This window comes from Ruditapes philippinarum, unplaced genomic scaffold (assembly GCF_026571515.1).
Source record: "Ruditapes philippinarum isolate M1 unplaced genomic scaffold, ASM2657151v2 ctg974_1_1_1_1, whole genome shotgun sequence".
In the NCBI taxonomy this organism is placed as follows: domain Eukaryota; kingdom Metazoa; phylum Mollusca; class Bivalvia; order Venerida; family Veneridae; genus Ruditapes; species Ruditapes philippinarum.
This window is the reverse complement of record NW_026854456.1, coordinates 180187-196436: the sequence shown is the minus strand read 5'-3', so window position 1 is coordinate 196436 and position 16250 is coordinate 180187. Positions and strand designations below refer to the sequence as shown.

General features: G+C 34.2%; 1 protein-coding gene across 1 annotated transcript in view; it reads left to right on the top strand.

Moving 5' to 3' along the window:
• The first annotated feature begins 6324 nt into the window (after positions 1–6324).
• The window catches only part of LOC132740184 (uncharacterized), a 40021-nt gene continuing 30095 nt past the window's right edge, over positions 6325–16250 (top strand). Inside the window, exon 1 of the mRNA XM_060728039.1 lies at positions 6325–6334. The gene's annotated coding sequence lies outside the window, so the exon portion shown is untranslated. The remainder of the gene's footprint in view (positions 6335–16250) is intronic.

Below are 16250 nucleotides of genomic sequence, written 5' to 3'. Positions count from 1 at the left end.
CGATGTTATCATTAAAAAGAGGCGAACGGTTGATGACGTTAACTCAACATTTGAATACAGTCAAACTTAATTAGCCTATATCTTTAAAAGAAAATCATTTTGAAGGTATGGTCTGGAACATTTAATGACGAAATGATGAAATTTACTAATCGTATCATACAATGAATTATAATCATGAGAAAATGAAAGTTTCCGTGACTTTATTTTTTTAATGCAGCTTCTCTATGGTAATTGTGGTTATTTTGAGTCAAAATTCACGTGAAGTAAAGCTTGCACAGAGTCAGAAATTTGATACCATGCTCCTTTGGATGTTGACTATGAATCCATAACATTGATTTACTCGAACACAGTTGGGATATGTTAAAAATCGATGAATATTTACCGTCCGTCAATTGTGTTTATACATCGACATGTAAATACTAGTACGGCTGTCAACGGTTGTCTGCCCATTTGATTGTACGGTGTAATATAATTCTCACCTGTTTTTTTTTTGCTTTTATTTGTATGTATTTAAACTAAAGTACAAAATAAACTTAAGCTAGGAAATGTAGTCAATAGTTTAATCTAAGTAAATGCGTTATTATTACCTAGAGAGAATACCTACAATCAATGTTACACCTGAAATAAACGAACTTGTGGCTTTAAACAGATAATTAATGCTGTCAATTATGTAACCGCATACTTAAGAAACCGCTAAGAAAATGCAAAACTAACCTCAGAAGTACATGTAATTTAAAAAAGGTATGGTACATTTTTTTTCTTGATACTCCCATAGTTAAGATTAAGATATGGAGATTTTATGTAACAGTTTTAATTATTTTTAGCTCACCTTTGGTGTTGTCGTTCGTCGTTCATCGTTGTCCACAATTTCTTTGCCTAAACCACTTGATGGATTTTGGCCAAACTTTATGGGAGTGATCCCGAGGTTGTCTTATAAATGGTTATACCTTATCATACCCCTGGGATCAAAATTGGCTCCGACCCAGCGTTCGCATTCTCTATATATTTAAGTCTTCTTTTGTGAAACTACAATGCCAATAGTTTAGGTATTTGGAAAGTAACATTGCCTAGTGGACTTTTACAAAGGTAAGGATAGTCATGCCTCTTGAGTCAAACATTAACTCGGCCCTTTGGGTCAATTATTGTCACTGCCCGGATATTACATAGTTAACATATATATGTACATAATAATTATTCTTTTGTAGAATTGCCTAGTTGACCTCTACAAAATTTACATAAGTAAAATGCGGTAAAAATGGTCCCTTTCTGAGGGTCACGTATTTCACCTAGACTTGTATAGTAAAACTGTCTAAAACAATCCACTTCTCTGTAATTACAATGCCCAGAGTTTCGAATTGTGGTCATCTACAAAATTTATTAAAAATCCTGGCCCTAGGGTCTAAAACTGGCCCTGCCGTAAGGATCCCTTTGTTTAAATATAGACTTGTATAGAAAATATATTTATCTCATCTTTTGCTATTTGTCATAAATGATTGCCTAGTTGACCACTACAAATGTTAGATAAGTATATGGGTTAAAAACGGGCCCACCCTGTTAGTTATTTAGTTTACATAGTCTTGTAAAGTAAAATGTCTTTAAAATCTAAATATCCGAAAGTGTACTTTCAAGAGTATAGATATTTCGTCATGAAGCACTTCCTTCTATCTATAAATATTTTAAAATTAACGCAGCAAATCCAATATGTCTTTATTACTGACTTTACCATTTTCTAGCATGAATCCCAGGCGAGAGATCCAGGGCCATCAATTCGTGGCGCTCTTGTTTAAATATATTTTTAACATTAATCTCTTGTTTGTAGTATAGATATTTTAGTTTCTATTTTGATAAATGGTATTTACATAAGTACTTTGACTTGATATCGGAAAATCATGTTTGATAAGTGGTGACAGTATTTGTGATTTCTAATTTTCTGAATAAATAAATTGTATTTAATGTAGCTTAAGTAATAAACTGTATATTGAAAAACTTGTACAATGGGTATTTCACCACTTGGTATTCGGTAATTTCACAAATTGAGAAATACGTCGATAGAGCGTATCAATTTACAAAAGAGCACTTGTTAAAAAGGGTGAAAGAAAAAGAAAGTAAAAATCTCTATACAACAGAGGAATTATAGAAAGATGGTTAGTTTATGATCATTATTTATTTCCTTCGTTAAAGTGCAAATTTTACAAAAATCAAAATTTTAGTGAAGAGCTTCTTCAGATAAGTTTTGGACAATTTTTGTTTTATTTGACATAAACATTTCATATAGCTGATGAAATATTTATAGTGACTTACAGTCATTATTGCATTTAATCATAATATATTGTATTTTCAATAATCATTTCTTACTTATTAAGTTATTTGCATCTATCTCAACTTTTCGGCCCTTTCCGGGATATTTGGGTAAAGGACCGTTGAGAACTTACTAGAAATTCTGAGTTGATTGCCTATCGTTTAAGGCGCAAGGATCTTAGCGCTGCTTTGATTACGATCATGTTTCCTCAAGTCACACCAGTACTGAGAAATTATGTTCAAAGTTACATTTTAAAGCAGCATGCCTCCAGATGAGCAAAGATATTACAGTAAAGTCAAACTTGAGAAACATGTACGAAGATTTTAGGAAAAGTGGAGAGATTCAAGATTCAAGTAATAACTTACATGTTATATGAGATTATTAATTAACTTTTACAATATTGGGCATGTTTTCACTTCAAATGTAAGGCTAATATGATGACACGACATTATGAACATAAAACAAAGCCATTATGCAAAAAATACGGCTTTTATGAGAAAACTCGACTACACCAACGGTGAGGTCAATTAGTCTTCTTAAAAATGGACAACCTACCGGAATCGCTTTACAAGCAAATGACAGGCTACCGATCAGAGACTGAATTTGACATAAGTCGTTTTTTCTTTCGATAAAAACTGTCCAATGTTTTGTCGTAAATCTTCCATTTTTTCAACAGGAACCTGAATAGCCATTTCCTCAGAATCTAAGACAAGGCCAAGAAATATTAATTTTGTGGTAGGGTAAACTGTTTTGTTTATTGCTAAGGGCACATTTAATACAACACAAATGTCTGAAAATATTTTGAGAGATCTACTACCAGTCCAACTGCCGCGCCAAAAGAAATTTGTCAAAATAATATTTCCCTTTAAATTTTATCCCAAGGAGTTCAAAATCGTTTGGGTTAATTGGCAATAACCTAACTGCAGATTGTATGTCAGTTTTAGCCAATAAAGCATTTTTGCCAAGGCCTTGGCGCATTGAAACTGCTTCAACAAATGGGTATATTGGACACTTCTAAGTTCTAACGGAATGAAATCATTGACTGACCGTTCTTTTGGGAAACTAAGATGATGAATTAAGCGATAATCATTGTTTTCTTTTTTTTGGAAAAAGGTTGGTGTGTATATGGTCCACCTATCCTACCAATCTCGATCTCTTAAACTAACGTTTTCCCTACTACGTTGCTTAAGAGCGGACTTAAGATTTCTTGATATTAAATACTCTTGGGCCGTTGGAATGAAGAGGAAACCCGTGGGTATAGCCCAATAAAATCTCTTCAGCTTCAACACGATCAGGTTAAAATGATTATTCGACGGCTAACATATTAACATTAACTGATGACTTTGCCAACTTGTTGTATATATCATTAAAAGAGTAAGACTTAGGCTCGAACTTTCCACGAAAGGAAAAACACTTCAAACCTGGATGTTGATTACCGCAGTTTGAACAGACATGCCTTAGTTTACAACGTTGGCCGAATTTGCAACGGTCCTGGTTAAACTGTACACATACCACAGGCTGAAATGTGTTACTTGTGGCTAACGTTTTCTTATCGGCAATGTCATAATTTTTATCCAAAGATCATTATTGAGCTTTCCTCAAGCCTGAGGAAAACACTCTTGCCTTAGGCGAAACTGCTCGTCATAAATGAACCACGCGGAGTCATTCCTACGCGATGCTGCCTGGCGAATGTTTGCAATGTATGCAAGTAGATCTGAGCAAGCCTGTGGTTTTTGTATCAAGTATATATCCATAAAAATCAAAAATGCATCAAACCTTAACTCTATATTTCTTTTTTTTTTTCGGCTGAAACTTTGGACGAGTTTCTATGACGCCCTCATCTGAGAAAATTAATTGGGACCCTTGACAAGCATTTAGTTCAGCTGAAGATTTCAGCAAAAGCGACAAATTGATATACTTCCCTGCCCAAATTTTTTCTTTCATATTCATAGGAATATGAGAGCTGATTCTATTGTGAATTGTATTCATTAACGACCGTGTTGGTTGATATTGATTAGAGTCAACACGTGGTACCTCTTGGGTAGGGTTCGAACCCGGTGCTGAACATTTCTGTCTGGATTTCGAAGCTGACCCTGTAAAAAAAAACTAAACGCGTTTAAAACTGACTCACCGTGATCAGGTAAAAACTGGTCAATATTTCCTTGGAAGTCCAGAATCAGTCTGGACCTGTGCCGACACCCTTCCGGCCACGTTTCCTGCTGCTTCCGGTGTATGTTGAGGGATATCCTGCTGAAGGCACCTGTTCTCGGGGCGCTCCGATATTCCAAGATAAGGTTCTACTCCCCTGGCTAGAGCTGCCTGCACCTCTCATCTCCGACCCAGACCCCTTACCGGCGGTCTGTCCCGACGGAAAGGTTCGTCCACGTGGCACGTCTGTGGCGTAATCGTCATTCCCTAGGCATTTCTCCAAAATGTTTTGAACCAAGTACCATGAAGGATTTAAAATGAAATAGATTTCTATATACTGTAATCCCTTTCCAAAAAACAAATAAACATTTGGCGCAAAAACCTAAATCTAAATTTAATTGCCACGTGCGATTTCGGCAAGACTATTTTATCATCGATGTTGCTTCGGTGAATGACGATATCCTAAAAGCATGACGTCACTCGCGCGTTGAGCGCTTTTTTTATATTAAAACATATGCGAATACCATTAATAAGGAGTAAAATAAAAAAGCAGTAATCTGGAGGCATGCTGCTTTAAGTAATGCCGAACTCAGAGAGAAGTTTTGCTTCATTGGCATGGACTGCACAATAGTTACAATACTAATATATAAACAGACAAGCCAAACAAACACGAACATTCGGTTATTATTTATTGCATACGTTTCGGCTATATGCCGTCATCAGTGCAAAACATAATAAAAATTACCGGAAGCGACGTCATAACGGAACACGCGTCGTTATGGCGTTTAGCGGCAAAAATATGATAACATGTAGAATGTTAATAGATCTACTTATAAGTAAAGCTGGTACATGAATTAAAATGGATGAATACTATAGTGATACAAATGACAGTGTTAATAAAAATAAGATATTTAGACAAACATATTGATATTCATGTAACACATTATAAATCAAACAATACTTTATTATTAAGTCCATTTGGAATCATGGTATTTAATTTATGGATCCAAAAAGATTCTTTACCTAACCGGTCCATGTTGTTATAGGCAAAAAAGAAAAATCTGACAATGAGCACTTATTTTTGGGTGATCCGAAATGGATCACAACATGTGAAACTGGATTTACGTTACAATTTCTTATATCAAATCTATGTTTATTCATTCTGCACGATACATTTTGATTAGTTTGACCTACGTATTGCTTATTACAGCCTTTACATGTAATGAGGTAAATTACATTACGCATAGTACATGCAGTTAACATAATTATGCAAATCAAAAGAACGATTTGTAATGATGCTATTAAATAAAGGTTTCTGGTTCGATTCCTTACCAATTCTACGTTATGATTTTAGAATACCTTTTAAATGGTATTTTTATACACAATTATATTTTTTTTATTTCATTACAGTATATTACGGCTCTTTTTGTGACATGCCATCTAGGCTTTAGCGCATACACGCTATATATTATTAAAAATGCTGCACAGATAGTACAAACAACAAAAAAGGTTTGCAATAGTTTTAAGAGAATGGCATTGTTTAAAATTAAAATAAAAAATAAATCATGAAATAGGATTCGAACCAACCAGTAAAAACTTCTACATTTTTCAAGTTAAACCCCTTTACCAATTGCGCCGAGAGGGATATTTAATTTACACCATTTTAACAATTGGATATTAACAATCATATCGATTTTACAAGTAGATCGTAACATTTACGAAATATACCAACTACAGGGTCAAATGCAAGAGTGCCAGGTCAATGTTGTTGGACAATACAATGTGAACATCTACTTCATAAACTTTGGCTAGATATTAGGTTTTTATAATTATCATTATTATTACTATTATAATTAATTTTGTTTTCATTTCAGGCCAGTGAAAAACGTAAGTAGAATTTTCAATTATAAATTTTGAACTGTCGTTTAATTAGCAATGCGACCGATTGCTAAAGCATTTAGAAGACAAGTGTGGAACCAGATATACAGTCGATCAGGCTGTCTGACTTTATATTGGTGACAACTTTGCCAAAAGCTCAAATACATTTTTCAGTGTTGACTATGCAAATGAACAAGAGCTGTCGGTAGAATAGTATGCTCGACTATTCTTAGTGCTTGATAGTAGAAGAGCCTTGATAATGTAATATTTTCAAAGTTAACAAAATGGCCATATTTTTCTTTAAATCGATGTTACAGATATAGGCCTTGAAGAGAGTCCTATTATGTTCTCAAAGAAGTGTATAAAATGTCAACTTATTTCAAAGCCATATGTCAATTGACTTTGAAAATATTTGTGGTGGTACGCAATTTTTAACATAAATTCAAATTCGAAAAAGGGGCATAATTCTGTCAAAATGTTTGATAAACTTACCACCTCCTGTCTATAGATTGGGGCAAGTGTACAAAGTTTCAAAGCTATAATTATGGCAATGGACTTTGAAAATATGTGAGGTGTTACAAAAACTTTAACGTAAATTCTAAGTCGAAAAGGGGGTATAATTCTGATAAAATACTTGATAGAGTTGCCTCCTTCTGTCTACAGGTTGGGGTGATGATGGTAAACAAGTGTGCAAAGTGTCAAAGCCATATGTCAATGGACTTTGAAAATATTTGAGGTGTTACAAAAACATATGTGGTTACGCCGACGCTCGGGTGACTAGGATAGCTCTACTTCTTCTTGAAGATTCTTAAAATCTATAAGCTGTAAAATTGTAACCTCGACTAGCATTTTACAGAATAAAAACCTTGCATATCCATTAATGCAAAAATGTGAATTTACTAAACCATTAAAAGTGCGATGTACGTTGGCTAAGAAAAACAACACGTTTGATCTAACTAGTTTAATATACAAGCTACAATGGTATGAGGGATTTTATATTCACATAGATATTGAATCTATCTGTATTCAGATAAAATATAATAATTAGAAATGTTTGTTTATATGCCGCCGTAAAGTAGTCAATTATGGATTGATACATTTGAGCAGTTACTAGTTACAGCTTGAAACTTATATTCTTGGCGACTTTAACTTTAACTACATACAGTAAACTTCACTTATAGCGAACACGGTTATAGCGAACTTCCGGTTATAAGGAACAATTTATTTTGGCCCGAATTTTGCCCTTCTTTATTTAATATAAATTATACGGTTATAGCGAACACGGTTATAAGGAGTTATCGCTTATAAGGAACTCATTTCTTAGTCCCAATTTAGTTAAATGTATAGAAAATCATACTTTTTTAACGATCTCCAAAATATCGGCAATCCGTAAATATATAGATCCCGCATTTTCAATTGTCGTTTACATTTGGATTAAAACTCGACCGAATGTACCGTTTATTATATGTACTTAAATACATCTATGAAAATGAATTTGTATAGCAGTACGTAATAATTTTTCTATTTAGAATATTTTAGCATGAGTTCTTGTCACCAAGAAAAAAACGGGTATCACTTTCATTCTTTTATTTCTTTTCTTTAATAGTTTTGCTCGAGTAAAATAATTATGATCATTTATTATCGGTTTTCAACATAATTAGGCATGCTTGCAAGCATAATTCATTAAAAACTACAGAGTACGTTTGATTGAAGTGAAATCTCTGTCTTTTATTAGTAAAAATCAGACTTAAAATATAATAGAAGATATTCAATATAAAAGGAAGGAAAATCGAACATTTTGTTTATTCTTAATCATAGAAAAAATAAAGAAAAGCACTGAGAAACAAAATATGATATAGAAAGAGAGTAAAACTAAAACTGAAATAGCAAAGGATTTTAAAACTCCAAAAAGTGTTATTTTGTTACAAGTATCCAACGGATTACAACGCATTCAAAGTTGGCGTATAGAATTGTCAATAAATGCACAATCACAAATTACGCGGATGTATATCATTTTAATCAATGAAAATGCTATTTTAGCGATGTCGATTACCGAATACTTCAGAGCGTAGTACACAAATAAATCTGACTGTCGAGTAATGGAATATATACATGTCGGACTGTTTTGGCGAGATTTTCGCTAAATTATTTACCGTGTTAAACAACAGGTTTATCGTGAGCAAAATACCTCGAAATTAATAAGGATTACAAACCCGAAATGGAAATTCTAAATTTAGAATTGTTTGATTTTATTCATGCTTTCTCCATGTAACTTTCCCGTGGTGCAGAGGTAACGCGCTCGATTAGGGTGTGAGAGATCAAGGGTTCAAGTCCCAGTCGAGGGGAGCTATTTTTTTAAGTGTATTTTAAAGGAAGTAGCCACGATATGCAAGGATAATGTGTGGCTGTCATAAAAAAGTGAGCATAAATGATTTTGACCCTGTAGTTTCATGACCCTTGGTCAAATACTTTTTGAGCTACGTGTGACACAAGTTGATAATTGCAATTTTTTACTAAGTCAAGGGCAGTCCTCAAACTAGAAATGTGTCCATAGGACATGAGTGCCCCCACACTCCACTGTTTCGTCAATCTTATGATTCTTGGTCAAATATATTTTGGGCTACATGTGCCACAAGTTGAAAACTAAAAATCGTTTACTAAGTAAAGCGCAAGAACTTTTAAATACTGAATAAATGTACAAGCAAACCCCAAGATGCATTAGTACAAATGGTGACCAACATTCTTATAGTTTCATGACTCTAGGTCAAATCCTTTTTGAGTTACATGCGACACAAGTTGAAAATTGCAAAATTTTACTATGTCAAGGGCAATAACTCTAAAATACTTAATAAATCCACACGAAAATACCCAGGTGCACAACTACACATGCTGATCAACCTTCCTGTAAAGTTTCATGACCCTAATTTAAATACATTTTGAGCTTCGTGCGACACAAGTTGATAATTGCAAAATTTTACTATGTCAAGGGCAATAACTCTAAAAATACTTAATAAATCCACACGAAAATACCCAGGTGCACAGGTGCAATAACTCTGACAAAACAGAAAAAAAATCCACAAGCGAAACCCAAGGTGCACAACTTCACATGCTGAAAATTGGCCCGGCCCCAGGGTTCATTGATTTTCCTTATTTGTACTGTACATCCTGTATTCAATTTTCGCTATTTCTTCTGGGGTGAAAGGGGCTCCACGTAAACATTTTGACCTATTTCTCAGGTGAGCGATCCAGGGCCCTCTAGGCACTCTTGTTTCTAAGCTTTTACCATATACATAAAAGGAAAATCAATGTTCTCGGGATAGGGCCAATTTTGTTCTGAGGGCTATAATATGAAGAAAAAAATTCAATTTGTAGAGATCCATTATGGAGCTCATATGAGCATCAGATTTATGATATAAATCCAAAAAATAAGTTTTGTTACATGGTCTTAAAATAGGACATAACTCCAGTTAAATTGCATTTACAGAGGTAACACAATGTAATTATAAAGGGATAATTAAGTCTAATAGCTTGGGCTTTTCAGTAATTAATGTGGTCATGATGTGTATCCCTGCATTCACCGTAATAAGTTATAGTATTTACATCAGAAGTTATCATCACTACATGTATGTAGTTAAATTGTTGTCATGTCTGTCTGTAATCTTTGCTTAATGAGAGTGCACCCGCCCGTAAGGCTTTCGCTGTCGAGTACGGACCCCGTACATGTCACCAGTCATGCTCTTCAAGAGTTAATTTTGAAGCACAAAGTGGTGATAATTTACCTCCATGCAATTTCCACGGAGTATTAGCCAAAGATATGAATTTTGAGCCAAAAGTAGGTAACTGTACGGCGGTCAATGAGAAACTAAATGTACAGTAACCTGAGACAATATGAAAGGGTAGTCATGAAAAGGGATGTTGGTGCCAGCAAAATACCTGTCCTTCTAGTCGTTTTACCGTGCTAGGGGCTCACGCACCCTTGGACCACTCCCCTGGCTTTAATCAAGACTTCGGCAGTTGTCCGCAGCACAAGTTCCGCTCTTTTTCCGCCGTCCCCAATCTTCAAATCTTCTGCCGATGCCCCTGTGTCTTCTCAACGACGTACACATTCAGAGGGGAAGAGAGAAGTTTATTCCTTTGTGTGTGTGTGTGTGTGTGTGTGTGTTTGCGTTTGTTATCCCTCGCCACCGGAAAGAGACCATAGGGGCCTTTGTAGTTCAACTCTTGCCATATATACTGCCGTTATTTGAAAAGATTATTTGGTTAAGGAAGATTAATTAATTAATTTTTTTATCATATAAATAGTTTTCTCATATCTTTATTAACCAAAAATTTAAAAAAATAATAATGAAAAAGTCTATGTATTTGCAAAACTTTATTTGATCATATTAAAGGAAGATAATTGTCAGAATGGAATGCATAAACGAAAAACGAAAATCAAGGCCAGTTTTGACCCCGAGATATAATTTGAAATTTTTTTTGTAGAAATTCATTACATGATCCCACATACAAAATATCTAAGCTCTAGGCCTTGCACTTTCAAAGGAGAAGATTTTTAAAAGTTCATTTCAAAAATTTATTTTAAGCCGTCCTGACCCAGATGGTCAATTGAGCATAACCATTTAGAGCTTCATGCTGGGAACATCCAATTAAAATTTCATTACATTTGGCCAGGGTCTTTAAAGACCCTGATTGGGCCCATTGGTTTCTGAGAAGATGTTGTTTGTATAAAAAGTTGACGACGACGCACTGACGGACGAACAAATTGTGATCACAAAAGCTCACCCATTCACCGACAGAAAGTCATATTGACCTCGGCTATCGCCTCTGTCGATTCTCCCATATATGTATCTGATCATGATTTGAATGAAGTAAAAGGAAACTTCAACACAATTTGGATGCAATAAATCGATGGTGCAATTTAAACAATACGTCAATCCCATCCAAATAAAACAAAATGCATGTTATCGTGTACGAAACAAAAAAGTAATTATTGTAATTGTAATAACTTACTTTATGTATTACAGAACAAAAAATAGAAAATGTAAAAAAATACAAATATTATTAGGTGTTTATATATTATTATATCTTGTCATCGAATTACCAAATTGAAGCACTTTGTTTAAAACTTAACACAAAAATAGTATTATTGAGGCGTATATCTCATTATTTGACAGATGAAATGAAACAGTTATTTTAAAATGCATACATAATGTCGAAATGCTGTACTGTTTGAAGCAAAGGAAATTTAAACTCTATGAATAAAATATGTAAAATACATATAAGAGCTGCAAGGATTATTTTAAACAAAACATCACGAATAAGAAATCAAGAAATACTGAAAGAACTTGGGTGGATGTCGTTCAAAGAACAATATAATTTTTATACTGGAATTCTTATTTATAAAGCTTGTAAATTTTTTATATATCTGAAATTTTTACTTTTTCCAGCAATGAAGACTTATTGTTACAATGGTGCAAAAATTTGGAATAAATTAATGATATTAGAATAATATATACATATATTACAATCTAATATACGTTCTTCTGATTCTCTGACATCTCATAAAAAAAAATAAGTATAAAAACATATCTTGCAGATCAAAGAAATATCTTATATGTCAGTATGTCATTAAGTTGTAATAATTATTATGCATGTAAATTTTGTTAAAATATCTTAAATGAAAATTGTATAAATGATATTTAATATCTAAAAGGAGGTTTTGTCAAAAAAAGTTATCTTAATGGAATAGTTAATTGTTGTTATTGTTTTATGATGTTTTGTGTTTGCGTTTCTATTTATTGTTTAGAAGGTCACATTTAAAATTAAGGTATGTTATTTGTTTTCTTCGATGGTATATCATTAGGTGTTACCTTCTTTAAATAAAATTATTATTATTATTATTATTATTATTATTACATCATAATTAAGATTGGCATTATAATCAGATATAGATGGTGTCAAATACATGCAATGTACATACAATGTATTTTCATAATAAAATGGTGGCCTTTTGAAAAGAAGAAAAACATATTTATTTCTAAGACAAAATGTGCCTATAAACCTTATAAAGAATATTTCCGCGATTTTTTTTACCAAGAACATCCGTAAGAATGACGACCTGGCTAGCGTGTTATAGGCGACTTTTGTTTTTCATCGATATATATTAAAAAAACGTATTATAATTGCTTTTTGAGCTTTGTTATATATTTGTATAGAGACATTGTGGCGCCGTTATATGTCGCAACGCCGCTAAATGTCGCAACCGCCGCTAAATGTCGCAACATTGCCGCTAAATGTCGCAACCGCCGCTATATGTCGCAAAATCATCTGCCGTTAAATGTCGCAATTGTGACGTTAAATGTCGCACGAATTTCCCATATCGTTTAATGTCGCAACACTACCGTTAAATGTCGCAAAATTTTAACTAATGTTTAATAAGTAACTGGCGGTATAATTCTAATATTACAATTATGTGTGTAATCTGGGGACAAACTATCTATCATTTAGGACATGATTTTGCTGTAGTATTTAAATTATTTGGTTGAAATGAAGTATTCTTAGCCGGTATTATAAATTGATGACCACAATTTATGCCAAAAAGCACCTTGGTGATTAAACACATTTGTATACGTTTTGTCTCTCGCCTTTTCGAAGATAAAGAGGGATATATAAAAAGGCTCCGTCCGTCTGCCCGGTCCTTAACTCAGCCATTCATCAAGGTATTTTGAAATAACATATATTCACCAAATTAGGATGACCTGTCATGCGAAACAACCAGACCTCTACGGTGGTCCCACTTGGAGATAAAAGGTCAACATTGTCTGATGGCGGGTACAATTCGTGTTGGGTTTTTAGCTCACCTGTCACAAAGTGACAGGGTGAGCTTTTGTGATCGCTTTTCGTCCGTCCGTCGTCCGTCCGTCCGTCCGTCTGTAAACTTTTGCTTCAAATGACATCTCCTCATAAACCACTAAGCCAATTTCATCCAAACTTCACAGGAATGTTCGCCTTTAAAAATTGTTCAAAGAATTTAATTCCATGCAGAACTCTGGTTGCCATGGCAACCGAAAGAAAAAAAAACTTTAAATATCTTCTTTTTAAGAACCCAAAGAGCTAGAGCTTAGATATTTGGCATGAAACATCTTCTAAAAAGTGTCTACCAAGTTTGTTCAAATAAAAGCCCTGGGGTCAAAATTGGCCCCGCCCCAGGGGGTCATTGATTTTCCCTATATGCATATAGTAAAAACTTAAAAAATCTTCTTTTAAAGAACCCAAAGAGCTAGAGCTTAGATATGTGGCATGAAACATTTTCTTATGAGTGTCTACCAAGTTTGTTCCAATATAAGCCCTGGGGTCAAAATTGGCCCCGCCCCAGGGGGTTATTGATTTTCCCTATATGCATATAGTAAAAACTTAAAAAATCTTCTTTTAAAGAACCCAAAGAGCTAGAGCTAAGATATTTAGCATGAAACATCTTCTAGTGAGTGTCTACCAAGTTTGTTCAAATAAAAGCCCTGGGTGTCTAATAAGTTTATTCAAATAAAAGCCCTGGGGTCAAAATTGGCCCTGCACCAGGGGGGTCATTGATTTTCCCTATATGCATATAGTAAAAACTTAAAAAATCGTCTTTAAAAGAACTCAAAGAGCTAGAGCGAAGATATTTAGCATGAAACATGTTCTAATGGGTGACTAATAAGTTTATTCAAATAAAAGCCCTGGGGTCAAAATTGGCCCTGCCCCGGGGGTTATTAATTTTCCTTATATGTGTATAGCAAAAACTTAAAAAACCTCTTTGAAAAAATCCCAAATAGCTAGAGTTTAGATATTAAGCATGAAACATCTTCTAGTGAGTGTCTACAAAGTTTGTTCAAATTAAAGCCCTGGGGTCAAAATTGGCCCCGTCCCGGGGGTCATTGATTTCCTTATATGTGTATAGCAAAAACTTAAAAAATCTTCTTTGAAATAACCCAAATAGCTAGAGTTAGATATTAAGCATGAAACATCTTCTAATAAGTGTCTACAAAGTTTGTTCAAATAAAAGCCCTTGGGTCAAAACTGGCCCCACCCCAGGGGTTTCATTGTTTTTAACTATATGTGTATAGTAAAAACTTTAAAAAAATTCTTTTAAAAAACCCATTGAGCTAGAGCTTAGATGTTTAGCATGAAACATCTTCTTATGGGTTTCTACCAAGTTTGTTCAAATAAAAGCCCTTGGGTTAAAATTACCTCTGCCAGGGGGGGGGGGGAGAAGGTCATTGTCTTTCCTTATATGTGTATAGCAAAAACTTAACATCATGAAACATCTTCTAATGGGTGTCTTAATTCCAAGTTTGTTCAAATAAAAGCCCTGGGGTTTAAACTGGCCCCGCTTCGGGGGCCTATATACAGGTGAGCGACCTCAGGGCCATCATGGCCCTCTTGTTAACGTTTTGGTCCATCAAGGTATTTGGAATAATTTGGCACAAATGCTCACTATCTAAGACAACGTGCTTGCGAGACAATGGTCACATTCAACATTGTTTGATTGGGAGTATATTTCTTGTCCAGTCCATAACGTTTTCATCCAAGAAGGGATTTTGAAATAATATGACACACATATATATGATAATAGGACCACATGTCATATACAACACCCAGAATCCTACCTCCAAGTTCAAGGTCACACTTAGAGGCCAGTCATAATGCCTATTTGTGTCAGATCCACAACTTTTTCACTCATCAAAGTATTGTGAAATAAGTTTGCATAAATATTCTAAATATTAAGATAATTAGTCATGCGCGACACTCTGACCTCTACCAAGATCAAGGTCACACTAAGAGGTCAAAGCTATACATGTATTTTGTTTGTTCAGAGAAAATCTTCAAAAGTATTAGAGATTTCTATGAAACTTAAATTATAAATAGATAACAGCGAGAGGGAGTGCACTGTTATTCCATATTAAATATTTTAATAGTTTCCCTGTAGGTACTTATTTTCAGTGAAACAAACTCCTCAAATGAATTTCTATTGACAAATACACTGGAGTTATTTCATTATATTTCTATGATGAATTTATTATTGTCTGTGCATTTATCAAGATTTTGCACTGAAACTCAAACTGAACTGTCAAAATGATTCTATTGTGTGTTTCATGTAAAACTTCCTTACGGGGAGGGTGCCTTGATATATCTGTCACAAAGTCTTGGCATTATAGGTATTATACTAAAGGTATTATCATATTGTTACAACCAAATTACAGTTTTATATATTCGATTGATGCAAAAATCTGATTAGTTTCTTTGTTTTATTTTCTTTCTTTTTTCATTGCCTGTAAAAATGTGTTTCATGACAAGTTTATGCTTTTAAACTTCTCCACATAAACAAATCTAAATAGGGAGGATGAATGGCAGGCATTTTCCTTACTGGTCCAACCTTGCGAGCTGATGCTTATATAAGATAATACTTAAGTATCAAACATAATATCATTTGATTCTTGCTGCTTTGGTTTACGATTGTAATTCAACTGGCAACAAGCAATGTAATAGGAAATTGTTGTGCGTTAAGAAAGCAGCCATGTGCAACACAGCCAAATTCAATCGCATTTTGGGGTTTTTAGCACATATGTGGCGCCGTTATATGTCGCAACGCCGCTAAATGTCGCACTTGCCGCTAAATGTCGCACCATTGCCGCTAATTGTCGCAACCACCGCTAAATGTCGCAAAATCATTTGCCGTTAAATGTCGCAATGTTAACGTTAAATGTCGCACGAATTTCCCATACCGTTAAATGTCACAACACTACCGTTAAATGTCGCAAGATGTAATTCTATGTTGAACTCTAGTTTTATTGTTGTATTGTATCAATTAAATCTGCCTACTCAAGACGAATTATGTCTGTTTGAAAGCGAGTGATTTTATTATTTGTTTGGGTCGTCAGACCAAACA